We start from the raw sequence: 12,654 nt of genomic DNA, 5'->3' as shown, positions 1-12,654 counted from the left end.
AAAGATTGTGTGTTCAGGATCTTCCACACTTCCACAGCCAGGGCTAAATCCACAGACACCTGCTTTATCTCCTGAACCACACCCTTGTTACTATGTGTCTGCATGTCTGATGGGTGTCATGGCAACACCTCTGCCTACTCAGACAGTGTGTGTATTCTGTGCATAATGTTGTATCCCCCGGTCACCGCAGAGAATGCAGATAATTCACACACCTTGCAGATGCCTCGGGGGGACCTAACCCTAACCCTAACCCTGAGTAATTAATAAAATCCTAATTTTCTTTCCATATTGTATAAGAGAGAGAGAACAACCCACACCATCAATCTTTCATCAAAGCCCTCTCTACCTCCAGCTGTATACATTTTAACACCTCAAATGCAGACTCATGTTTTTCCAGGAGGTTCAGTTATGTTCGCCGTTTGTAGCCCATAGCTGCAGCGTGTTGTGTTCGAGTAAGTCTTCGGACGAGTCGTGGGTCGAAGTGCTATGAGCTGCCTTGTTGTTTGGTTGGTGGTGGGCAGTGCAACAAACCAAAACATAACATTTCCTTGATTTTATCATAACATATCTTGGTCATAGCGTGTGTGGCCTATAGTACAACATATGTTTTGAGATAATTTACCATTAAAACACATTTTAATGCATGTTGCTGACGGTCAAATCATAGAAATAGATCATAGAACTGAAACAATAATGCAGTAATGAAGCCTTTAATCTACTATTTTGCAACTGATTCATCACTATGAGAAGCCTTTTACAACTGAGGCAGCATCTGTGAGCTCAGCTTCTTAAATGTGGATATTTTCTTCTAGGACACTAAAGTGGAGATACTATTTGCTTTGTGGGCAAAACAAGACGTTTGACGGTTTCTTTATTCACATCCTCTCACCATTCTCTGGATCAAACAACGAATACATGAATTATAAAAGTAATCATACAATCCTCATTCAGAATCCACTGATCTGCCACAACAATAAAACGTACCCGCTTCGTGTTGTGGCAGATTATGTATGCCCACATTAATTATAATTTCCATGTTGTCTTTATTTACTTAAAAGTGGTGTCAAACTGCCATTTGAAGTCCTTTTGAAAAATGGTATCTCCTTGAGTGTTTCTAAGTTGTAGCCAGACCTTAGCCATTACTTTCCCTGTCACAGCAGCCCCACAGGGTCCCTGGGTCATGGGAATAAACTGCCGTGTCATCCACAATATCTCCATGACCAATTATGTTTGGGTACCTATATACTATGTGCATCACCAGAATGCAATAGGTCAGGCTTCAATATCAGCCTGGTTTATGATTATGCCCAACCCCCCCCCCAGACACACACACACACACACTGCCCACATCATGCAATCTCACAACATGGAGATTATACCAGCATGTTAAAATCTTCAGGGTGAGGAGGTAATGTCATGCAATTTACCAGATGACAGTGTGTGCCAAATAAAAAGCCTCTGATGGAGGGTAGCTCTGCAAACAGGCTATATTCAGAATAGTGAGTGTGAAGAGTGCCCACAAAATGTTCTTTCACGGGTTGGTATGAGTCAGTCGAAAAAAAGGACCATATCTTCTGATGATAAGATAACTAAAAATGTAATATTAGATGGATTTTTTTTTTTGTTCTTCCTCTCTTTATTATGCTCCTTGCTGTGAAGGGAGACAGTGTTTGGCAGGTATGGCAATAGCAGCACTTATTGACATCTTGGCCCGGCTAAACTGTGAAGGCCAGTGTCACAGGCGATTAGAGACTTGTCCTGAGAACGAGGGGGCGTTTTCACTCCGTAACAAGAACTTACAGGTAACACAATCTCACTAACCCTGAGCAATCGGTCAGATGATTGTCTCTTCTCCTCAAGCACTGTGGCAGCCTGCAAGAATCTCGGAAGACTGATTATTTTTGTGCAGTTGTTTTTCTTGTGGTTCATTACTTCTTGTTTTGTTTGCTGGTGTTGGACGGTCGACATAATCACTACCACCTGCAACAATGAGTCTCTCCCAAAGATAAAACCCAGAAGATTGGTTCCAGTGTCACAGTGGATAGCTTCACCTTTCCTCTTTGTGTGGCTTCTATTAATTACTTCCTTTTTGGTAAAATGCTGATGTTTAGTTAAGATAACAACTCTGTATGCTTTTCTCAAAGCTTAAGCAAAATGTCTATTGCAACAAATGTTGATAAAACAGTCTAAAAAACTAAGTGATGCTACAGGAAGACTAATATAACAGTTTGTTGTGAAGTCCTCAGACATTTTAAGGCTTGTGATTCATATTTGTGTGACGTTTTCAGCAATTTTCTGATATTTGTTTCTGTGTAACTTGCTGAGATGTTATTATCTCCCTGTTTACTGTAGTCTCTGGTGTAGTGGAATAGCCTGACTTCCAGTAACATGGATTTCCAACTATCTCCCGAAAACATCAAATGAGATTAGTGGAAGGCGGCAGGTGCTCCTTTGCCGATGACCCTCAGCAGTATCCTCAGTAGAGTCCTTTTTACACAACTGCCCACTGCTCTGAAATGACCAACTGCAGCGTCCACCAATCGGATTACAACTCTACGTGTTTTTTTTATTTATTTATTTCAACTCGGAAATATATTGAGGAGCAACCTCATTTACAATATAGCCGAGAGACAAAACACAAGACCACATAAGCAACAAGTAAAGTGACAAAAATAATGAAAACAGAGAGGTCTGGCGAAAAACAGGAGCAGTTGGAAGTAAAATAAGATGCAATTATGGATTTAAATGATAAGTGTGGTGAGTTTCAGATGGTTTTGCAGAGTGTTCCAGGTTGCAGGTGCACAGTAAGAAAAACAGGATTTTCCAAATTCAGTGTTACCAGGGGGAACCTGCAGTGTGAACTAAATTCTATAAGTGTATAGATGAAGAGATAATAAACATAATGACATTTAAACAACAAATTTGCAGACGTGGTTCTGTAATATTAACGATAACAAACCTCAATAAATGCATGTTCATTTTGTCATTGAACAACCTTAAATACACCAACAATCTAGTCAAATTAATTATCTGTATCAGTATACTTAAAACAAGGGATGCACCAAAGTAAAATGTCTTTTTATCTGTTATATAAGTGTATAGTAGCTTGGCTTTCCTGTAGAATAAGCCTTTTAAAGTACTTCCATGCATGATCAGCAGCACAAATGAACAAAACTGACCAGAACATGTGAATTGCCGGTTTTAAAATGGAAGCTTTATGAAATGAAGAACAACAGCATCCTTTGCAGTATACAAGGGGGGAGCGGAGGAGTCCTTGGTTTGTGTTTCAGTCTGCAGTCCCACCATTGGATGTCATTTACACACTGGACAGTCACGTTTATCAATGTGCTTTTGTGTAAAGTTTTTTAAAAATTAAGCCATCACAAATGAATACAAAATAAATCTATCCTCAAGAGTCACAGCCAGGTAATTGACTGTGATATTGCCAGAGAGAAGCCTTGTTCATAGGCACGTGTCAGTATGCTCCCAACTGCTTGGCAGTGTACAAAGAAACTAGTCTTTGGTTAAGCTGCACATCAGCAAGGAGCATATTACTGCAAATAAACTGTCTGGTATACATTTATATTATGGTGACATTGAAATAGATGATAGCTTTTATTCCATATTTCTACTGTCAGGTATGACTGATGTAGTGTTTAACATTTAAGTAAGTGGCCCACATCATGCACGGGCCACAGTGACATCATTTCTGCTATGTGAACCCTCACCCCGGGCAGGATAAGACATGTATATGCTAAAGAAGGCAAACATTTAAATGGCTGTGAAGAGATGTGACACACGGGTTAAATACCCTTCAACCAGGATAATCACTGTTGATGGACAGCCTCACGAACATAAACCGGTGAGTTCACTGAATAATAACTGAGATGTTGAGACCCAGTGAGATTATGAAATTAGGATGATAATTGTCTGGCAGCTTGAACTTGCACTAAAGGTTTGACGTGCTGTTTGTTCACTGGCCTTGCTGCCTTTAACTCCAGAGTAACACAAGGCAAAGGACACAATCAAGCAAATAGCAGTTTGAAAAATGTGTTTACAAAAAGCATCTTTTCATTAGAAGAAAACAAAATCATTTGGGCAATAATTCTGTAACAAAAAATATAGCCATACAGTTTTATTCAATATCAATTTATCAAAGGGTTAGGGCTGCAACTAATTAATATTTTCATAATCAATGAATCTTTTATTATCTTTTACTAAAGCATCCAGAAAATATTCACATTCATATCAAAAGATTATTCAATAATCAAAATAGTGGTTTAGTAATTGATTAATAATCCGTTAATTGTTGCACCCCTGCAAATGTGCAAAATAAAATGTACAGGCAAAAATAAATTTTTGCCTGTACATAAGGAATTTTACTACTATTTACTGTGATAATTATAAATATTAAATTATTTGAAACTTTTTTACCATGATCATTCGTTGGTCATATCACCCAACCCAACTAACTTATCCACTAACATTTAAAATGAATGAATTTGAATTAAAGGGGCCACAGGAAAACTTCCAGTAATCTCATACGATTACTCTTTGCATTGGAATATTGGCGGCCTTCCACTCTGCTGTGGCAAACGCCGTTTCTCACCCAAATCCACCCCCACTTGATTCCGCCCTGCAGCTAACTGGGTCCACTGTCACAGTCTTCTGGCAGAGAGGCTGGGCACTGCTCCAACTACCATTACCTGGACAGAATAGGAGCCTTGTTGGCCTTATTGTGCTACTGTTACTCTATGATTTATGACTCTGTCAATGAGCATCTGCTACATTAATAAACATTCGGGCACACACTCATAATTTAATCTGTGCAGTTTTGAATACAAGCTATATCATTCCTCGAGTATTATGAGCATCACTGCCGAGGATTATATCAGTTAAGAGAACACAGTTATGGTGACATTGCCTTTGAAGGCCCAGGGTGCTGCTCTTTGCATAAAGTAAAAAATAGCAATTCATTTGTTCATTGACTGGTGAGCCTCAATGTATGAGAAAGTGAAAGAAACCTTTCAAAGCACTGTTTTATGACACAGTTATTTTTTTTAAAAGTAGTTACCATGGTAACAAACCCTGATGCAGGCAATTGATTGTTAAGTTGCACTTGAATTGAAATTGCTTTAAATCAGTGAAGTGGTCTGTTGTGCTGTTGTTTGCTGCCAGTTTTTCACTTTCTGAGCAAGCATGTCAAGGTCATGGGACAACAATAAGATGTTAATTCTTGGAAACTGAGTAAAACATGTCTCACTTGCCGTCATGCAGGTATACTGTTACTGAAGAGGGAATGCTGACGGCTTATGTACTAATTCAGGAGTCTTGATTTTATTTAAAATGTTTTTTTCTTTCAAACTAAACACATCTTATGTGGATATCAAGGTGATAAATATTTTTATTTTCAAATAGTTCCTCAACTAAAAATCTGTCCCATCCTATGTGTACGCAATATTTAAAAACCTGTGTTTGGAGTTATGGAAAGCCATTCCCAACATTTAAATGAAGCCAATGAAGGAAGTATACATTTGGATTTATTTATTTCAAAGTGGGTTACTTTTTATTTTGTCAATTTTCCACAAATAACAGAAGGACACAAATTGATCTACGCAGTTCTGTGTTTTATTTCAAAATAGGCCTGCGCGTACCAACAGTGGTTTTTTTGTGTGTGTTTTCCTTTGTCTACAGTTATGAAATGTCAACAGTCTTTGTTGTAGTCCTTATATTCCAACAAACTTTAGCTATTATATTTATATCTAAAATGTTATACATGATGTTTTCTAAATTATGTGGCTCCAGATTAATCATATTTGGGTGGAGACGGGTAAATAGCTCTTCTCGTACTAGTGGTTGCACACCCCTGTACTAATTTAAACATGCATTTTGAATATGATATATTTGATATTGCCCAAAACATGATTAAAGCTGTATGATACAAATTAATTAATCAAGATGACCTCTTCAAACCACGTTTATGAAAGTGTGACTTATTTTTAATGAAGAAAACTACATGAATGTTTTAAAATGTTCTTTCTGTGGATCTGTTTGTTTTTTTCTTCCCCTCAAACCATTAATATTCTGTCTATTCCTCAAACACACGCCCATCGGTAGAATTTAGTTAAGTGGTTGTCTTAGAATGTCCCTATGGACGAGTTACACATGTACAGTATGTACAGTAATTCAGTGTCCCGGGCTTTGCTTCTGTTTTTTTGTAGAAGAATTCCCTCAGGAAACAGAATAGGAAACACACAGGAAGTCAATGGGTCATGCTCTTACTATTTTAGGAAAAGTATGCTTTTAGCTTGGTTTCCTGCAGGTTACACTATTTTATTAATTCATGTATATTTGTTTTTCTTTGCTCCAATTGGCACTTATTTTCCTTTTTCTGGATTAAAAATTTAAGGATCACACTGTGATGGTGTATGTAGCATTCAGTGTATAGTTTTATATGACACAGGGACATACACCAAGTTAGGGCAATCACAGGTGCACACATGGTAAAGCTTTAATTTATATCATTTTTCAAGTGGTTTATGGTATATGAAAGGACATTCATGGAGATTACACTTTGGTCTTATCTTGCTATAGGAGATTGGCAGAGATTTATCTATTTTCATTCATCTGATTTGCACTTGAAAAAAAACATCATCAGATTAGATCAATCTATTTATTAAAACTGCACACAAATGTGTTTCTCTAAAACTCAACATCGGTCTAATATTGCCATTGAGTGTCACATTTATCATCGTCAAAGAGATCTTAATTCAGATGCAGTGTAGTATACCGGTCTTGACCCTTGCTGAATTAAATGTGATGGGGATTAAATCAGACGTAAACAAGATTTTATGACTCATTTTCCCAACATGAAGCTAATTTCTAAGCACATTTCCTCCTCGTGTTAAGTGACGGTTGAAAACAAAAGCGGCACATTTAAGATTCATTAAGATCAATGCAGTAATTGCATGTTTAAGAAAATGTTGGATCATAGTCTTAATTTTAAGTTTGTGTGTGCTTTTTGTAAATATAACTAAGGGCTGGTAACAAATATTTGTTCTAATGACCTATTTAATAAGTAACCCAAACCAATTTTTTTTTAATTTTAGAGTTAAAAATGAATTTGATGAAAATGCAACCTTTGAGCTTCTTTATTTTCAAGTAGCAAAGCAAAGTAGAGGTTCCGGTTCCAGAGGTCCCTTTCATAAAGAGCTGTTATACAACGTAAGCTCTTCTGGTAGTGTCTGAACTTGGATTTGTACATTGAAATGCTTTACTGCCCTCATGCTGTGCAAATAAATGTTGTCTTATGCAAACACTGCTGATTATTATGTACTGCACCATTCAGAATAGTTGATAGCAGATGATGTCCTGTGAAGATCAACAGCACCGAGGTCTTGTTGTTCTGATGTCCTGCTATTTTTGCATAATAAAAGATTTAGCAGTGCCTAGTTTACCTTACTTTACAATATTAAGACATGGTAAAAGCTCACTCTTGAAATATTCATTCACCTGCAAGTACTCTCAGATGAATTAATTAATGGATGAGTAAAAAAAAAAAAAAAAATAGAGACATGGTACAGTTACATAAATTACTCTCTCTTTTTTTGTTTTTTTGATGTTATGAGACTTTGTTGAGAGCAAAAGAGAAAAACTCAAATTGTACATTTACAAAAGGTGAAACATCACATGATATGAAGGTAAATGCCTGTCTTCAACACACATTCAATCAATAATTGGAATTAAAATTTGAACAGAATATAGACGGTTTGGAGAATCTGTTATATACGACCAAACACCCAAAATACTATCCATTGCTCTTCGAGGCTAATTTGTTAACAAATTACAAGGTGCTACTACATGACCTCTTTAAGCATGAGTAGTATTATTATTATTTTTTCATATATATATATATATATATATATATATATATATATATATATATATATATATATATATATATATATATATATATATATATATACATAAATACATATATATATACAGTATGTTTAGTCACAGGGCTGTATATGTAAATTAACTCGCATATACCCTCACATTTCTAGATTTCTCTATATTAATTTTTCTAATTGACAATTAGTGTGAGTAACTCTTCGTTACTGCCTATTTATACGCTGTGTGAAAAGCCCAACCCCTAACTATGGGACAGAGACTATTCATTAGCTTAATCAATCAGAAAGTCAGTTATGATTAATGCCCCTGCTGGGCTAGTGTGGGCAGAGCTTTGTCAATCTAACTTTGCGTAACTAACCATCACAAACAAACGGCCTGAACCCTACAGCAGGAAAACCAGAGGCAGCAGAGTGGAATGTTTAATACTTTGTTGAACTCCTGACACGCACTGGACCCTATTTAGACCATCTTAAGTGTGTGGCACAAGCGCATAATATCGGGCCAAAGTGAGGCGTGAGGTGCAAAGGGCTCGTATTAGTGTCGGAATTATTTGTAGGTGTGTTTTGGCTGTAACATCAGTTAAGCCAAGGTTTGCTTGTCATTCCCTTTTAAAAGCCAGGTGCGCCTGTGCCTGCCACATTGTGATTTAAATGTAGGAAACTGGAGAGGTGAACAGTTCTATGTTGAGGAGATGGATGCATGCAAAATGAAAAAGAAAAGGTTAAAGGAACTTAAAAAGGAACGTGACAAAAGGCAGGTTTTAAGTGGCAGAAGTCGTTGGCGAGATTAGACGGGAGCGTGCGCTCTCGCATGATGTGCAGCTGTGATACAAATAATTGTTGTTTTTACATTCAAGATGATCCATAGCATTGTATTGTTCATATTTCAGTTCTCAACTGAATCAGCACTAACGGTAACAGTTCACTCATAGAGAAGAGGATGAGACAGAAGAACAGTAGCAGAATTTAGTCCTGTAATCTCATCGTTGAGGATGAAGGATGCGCCTGTTTTTCTGTGAGCTTTCACGTATGGGGGGGGGGGGGGGGGGGGGGGGGACTGCAGTCCCGGCAGCCAGCACCCCTGTGTATGTGGAATTTGTACCTGCCTATGTTGGCACATCTAATGCGCTGCTTAAATAAGCATGAAAATACAGCCCCATTGACTTTCGACCAGGTTTTTGTCGGCTGTCTGCTGCCTCAAGATAGCGATGCGCCAACATTCCTCCTGATCACACCTCGTTTTAAGACCAACGCGCCCTCGAGCAAACTGATGTGAGCAAGTGCATTTGCTACCTACATGTCATGACGGGGGCGCTGGGTGTGAGAATGATAACTGCGCCGCTTGAAAAGTAGCCATGACACATGCGCTGCAGTTTGTACCGCCTTGCGCCAGCTGTAGGATCGGGCCCAACAGTTGTTATCATTTCCTGGGAAACTCTGGAAGGCATGTTTTGACATATGACATGTGCCCTGTCTCACTAACTAATGCCCCAAAGTGGCGCCAAACTACTAACCTTAGGTTGCCTCTGGCCCTGATACACTGTCAAACTCAAACTTTAAATTTATATCGAATTCTGGGCTGTAAGCCAGGCATAGAACGGAGTGGTTAAAAACAAACACTGTATGTCTAAGCAGCTTATAATAAAACTGCATTTTCTCTAAGCCATGTAAAAAAAAAAATCTGTGTTAAAATAAGAGGTGTATATTTCATTAAGCTGTACAATAGATTTAGTTCAACTCAGGATTGAATTTGATCTAGCACTATGCTTCAGTAGATTTACTCTGTCTTTATCTGAGGTGATTTAAGATTTTGACATGTCATAATGAACTGCTTCAAATTCCACTATCAGTATTGTATACTGTAAGCTGAATTATCCTTGTATAAAACCCGGAAATCCCATTACCAGGCACACAGTTCACAAGCTGACTCTGCTCTGAAGGAGCAACAAGAGTTGAAATTATTTGATGGAAATATGTGGTATATCATTAAACACGGTTGCATTTTTGTATATTAGACATTTAATGAATTGACTTTTATAGACTTATAGTTTCCCACCGCCAATTACCTTGGAAACCTCCAGCCTTTGCCATTCTTTCTACTCTTGCCTCAACTTCCAGTAGTAATTGCAACCTGACATCTTGTGCTGAATAACAATTAAGTCGAGTCCTGAGGGAACGTTCTCGGTTTCCCTTCATGTTTGTCTTTGGATCTTTTTGAAATCCCGATTGTAATGCATTGTTGTGTTGCTGTCATTTTCTGATGAAGATATTCGTCAACAAGGGAAGACGAGGACCTTTTCTTTGTAGCGAGTTGATGGGAAATACCCGATGGTACATATTCAATTAAAAATAATTGACTCCACGTCCTATGGGAGTACCTTTTCTCACCTCAAAAAATAGTGTTTAGTATTTCATAATTCACTGCCGTCTTACAATAGCTGGATCTTTACAGTTATAGAAAGACTGACATTACAGTGCACATTTGTATTTATGATACACACAAGTCGTTTTATTTAAGGTATAGTCTAATGGCCATTTTTATCTGACCATGATGTCCTCCGTTAAATACAGTGTCTTTGATTCATATTCATTCCCACATGAAACAAGTTACAGCTATATGTTATTATATGGAACCATTTTATTGTACATATTGAACCACTACTGACTCTTTGCCTTGGACATTATTCTATTTGCCTTAGTTTTCTCTTTGTAACGAAAAAAAAGAAAAAGAAAAATAGCCCCTAACTCCCAACTTCTTCCTCTCATGTTATATTTACATTTTCTTACTAGCTGCAGATGGAAAGTAGGTTATACTTGGCGCATATGCTTGATTTTGGTCTTTCCTCTCCTTTTCCTTACATGTTATTATATATAATTTGACAGTCTGACACCCTGCCCCAGGATTAGACTGCACCTTTGCTCTGTGTTATTACCCAGCACTTGCTCTTCATATTTGCCACAGAGCTACATCTTTAGGCTTCTTTCCCCCACTGAGTCAGTGATGATGCTAAATATATTTACACCTTAGATGGAACTGGAATATTGCTTTGGTTGAGCCAAGTGTTAAAGCTAAAGAAGCTTTTTATTAAATTGGTTTTGTTGAACCTCAGGTTCGAAAGACTGCTCTCACTTTTGAGAGCATAGGTGTTCCCCTGTAAATGGATGGCAATTGACAGTAAATTGTGAGACACACTTTGTTCTGCTCTATGAATTGATGTTTCCATGGGTATTTCTATATCTAAATTGAACATAACGATAAGGATGTATTAGAGTAAATGAGTTCATTACCACAGCATCACATATTGCTGGAGACTATAGGGAGATAAATAATATTAAGTGAGTTTAAACACAGAGCTGTTGTGCTCATCTTTATTAAATGGAATCATATGCCCAAGTGTTTTGTCCTTTTTTCAATGAGAGCTGTTCCCCACCATACTTCAGTATCTCTGTTTCAAAGATATGTGCAATATGCTTTCTTAATTCCCTAGAAATTTAATACCGCAACTCAAATGCTACTGGATCACTGATAGCTTATTTCTGAAAGGGTTTTGTGTGACCTTATCTTATACAAAAAAACATTGTAACACATATTGCTTTGGAAGACATTTAAAGGTTGTAAAAAACACAATTATGGCCACAGAAGGGATCTAAAAATATAAGTTATGTTGAAGATGGCATGTCCCTGTGTTTTCATTGATGAGGTCTAAAATGAAAGATGGGCATAATTAGCCTGGTTAGAAACACTTTGGAGTTAAGGTCAAGTTCTTTTGTTCTTTCCTCTGGTAAAGGCCTTAAATGGAGCCCTTAGCCCTGCAGGTCAACATGGGGTGAGTGTTTTTTTATAACCAGAGTCATTCTGGATGGAGTATCACTTTCAATTTATTATCTGTAAGTCATCTTGCCCTGTGTTTGACCTTCTTTATTTTGCCTGTCTTAGTCATGGTAGCTTATTGTTGATTTACATACATTTTAGTAAACTTGGCCTTTTATTATTTGTGTCATGACTATTAAGTGTCCCTGGGTTCACAGTGGATTAGTGGTTAGCCCTGGCAGTATAGTTAGCACAGGAGCCTCACAGCAAGAAGGCAAGCAGGGTTCGATTCCCAGTCTGGGACTTTTCTGTGTACAGTTTACATGTTCTCTCTGTTTATGTGTGGGTTTCAACCAGGCTCTCCAGTGTCCTCCCACCATCAAAACATGTATGAATGCTGGACACATTCGGTCAGGTTAGGTTCATAGCGCAGCGGCTCTGATCAACCCTCCCTCTGACATCATAAATCGCTTGTGTATGACAATAAAGATCCTTTCCTTTCATACAGTGTTAGTGTCTGCTACAATTTATGGTTTATATCTGCACCCTGTGAAAACTTTACACTATGTTTTATGTTGCACTTTGGTTCTGCTGGAACACTAACCCGGGTACTTGTGTACTGTGTATGTGGTTGAAATGACAGTACATGAAATACTATGACTACTACCTCATTCCCAATAGAAACATTGTATGTTCTTTAAACCAGTAAAATTCCACAGCGGAGTGGAGCACCGACTGGTTGGCATGTTTTTGGATGTAGTCAACTGATAATGTTGCTGTTGAGTTGTTTGATATGACTTCACACTTGTCCCTCTGTGTAGCACCACAGGGGGAACTGTCACAATATGCTTTAAAAGATCACTGCACATTTACACCCTGGTGTCTCATTTACTGTTTTTACTGAAGGTTGCGCACCTTATTCACCAGAAG

General features: G+C 37.8%; 1 protein-coding gene across 2 annotated transcripts in view; it reads left to right on the top strand.

The window, feature by feature from the left end:
- The window catches only part of ctnna2 (catenin (cadherin-associated protein), alpha 2), a 252,270-nt gene that overhangs the window by 53,952 nt on the left and 185,664 nt on the right, over positions 1-12,654 (top strand). The window lies entirely within an intron of this gene.

Source organism: Solea solea, chromosome 10, assembly GCF_958295425.1.
Source record: "Solea solea chromosome 10, fSolSol10.1, whole genome shotgun sequence".
Lineage (NCBI taxonomy): Eukaryota > Metazoa > Chordata > Actinopteri > Pleuronectiformes > Soleidae > Solea > Solea solea.
This window is presented reverse-complemented; position numbering and strand designations above follow the sequence as displayed.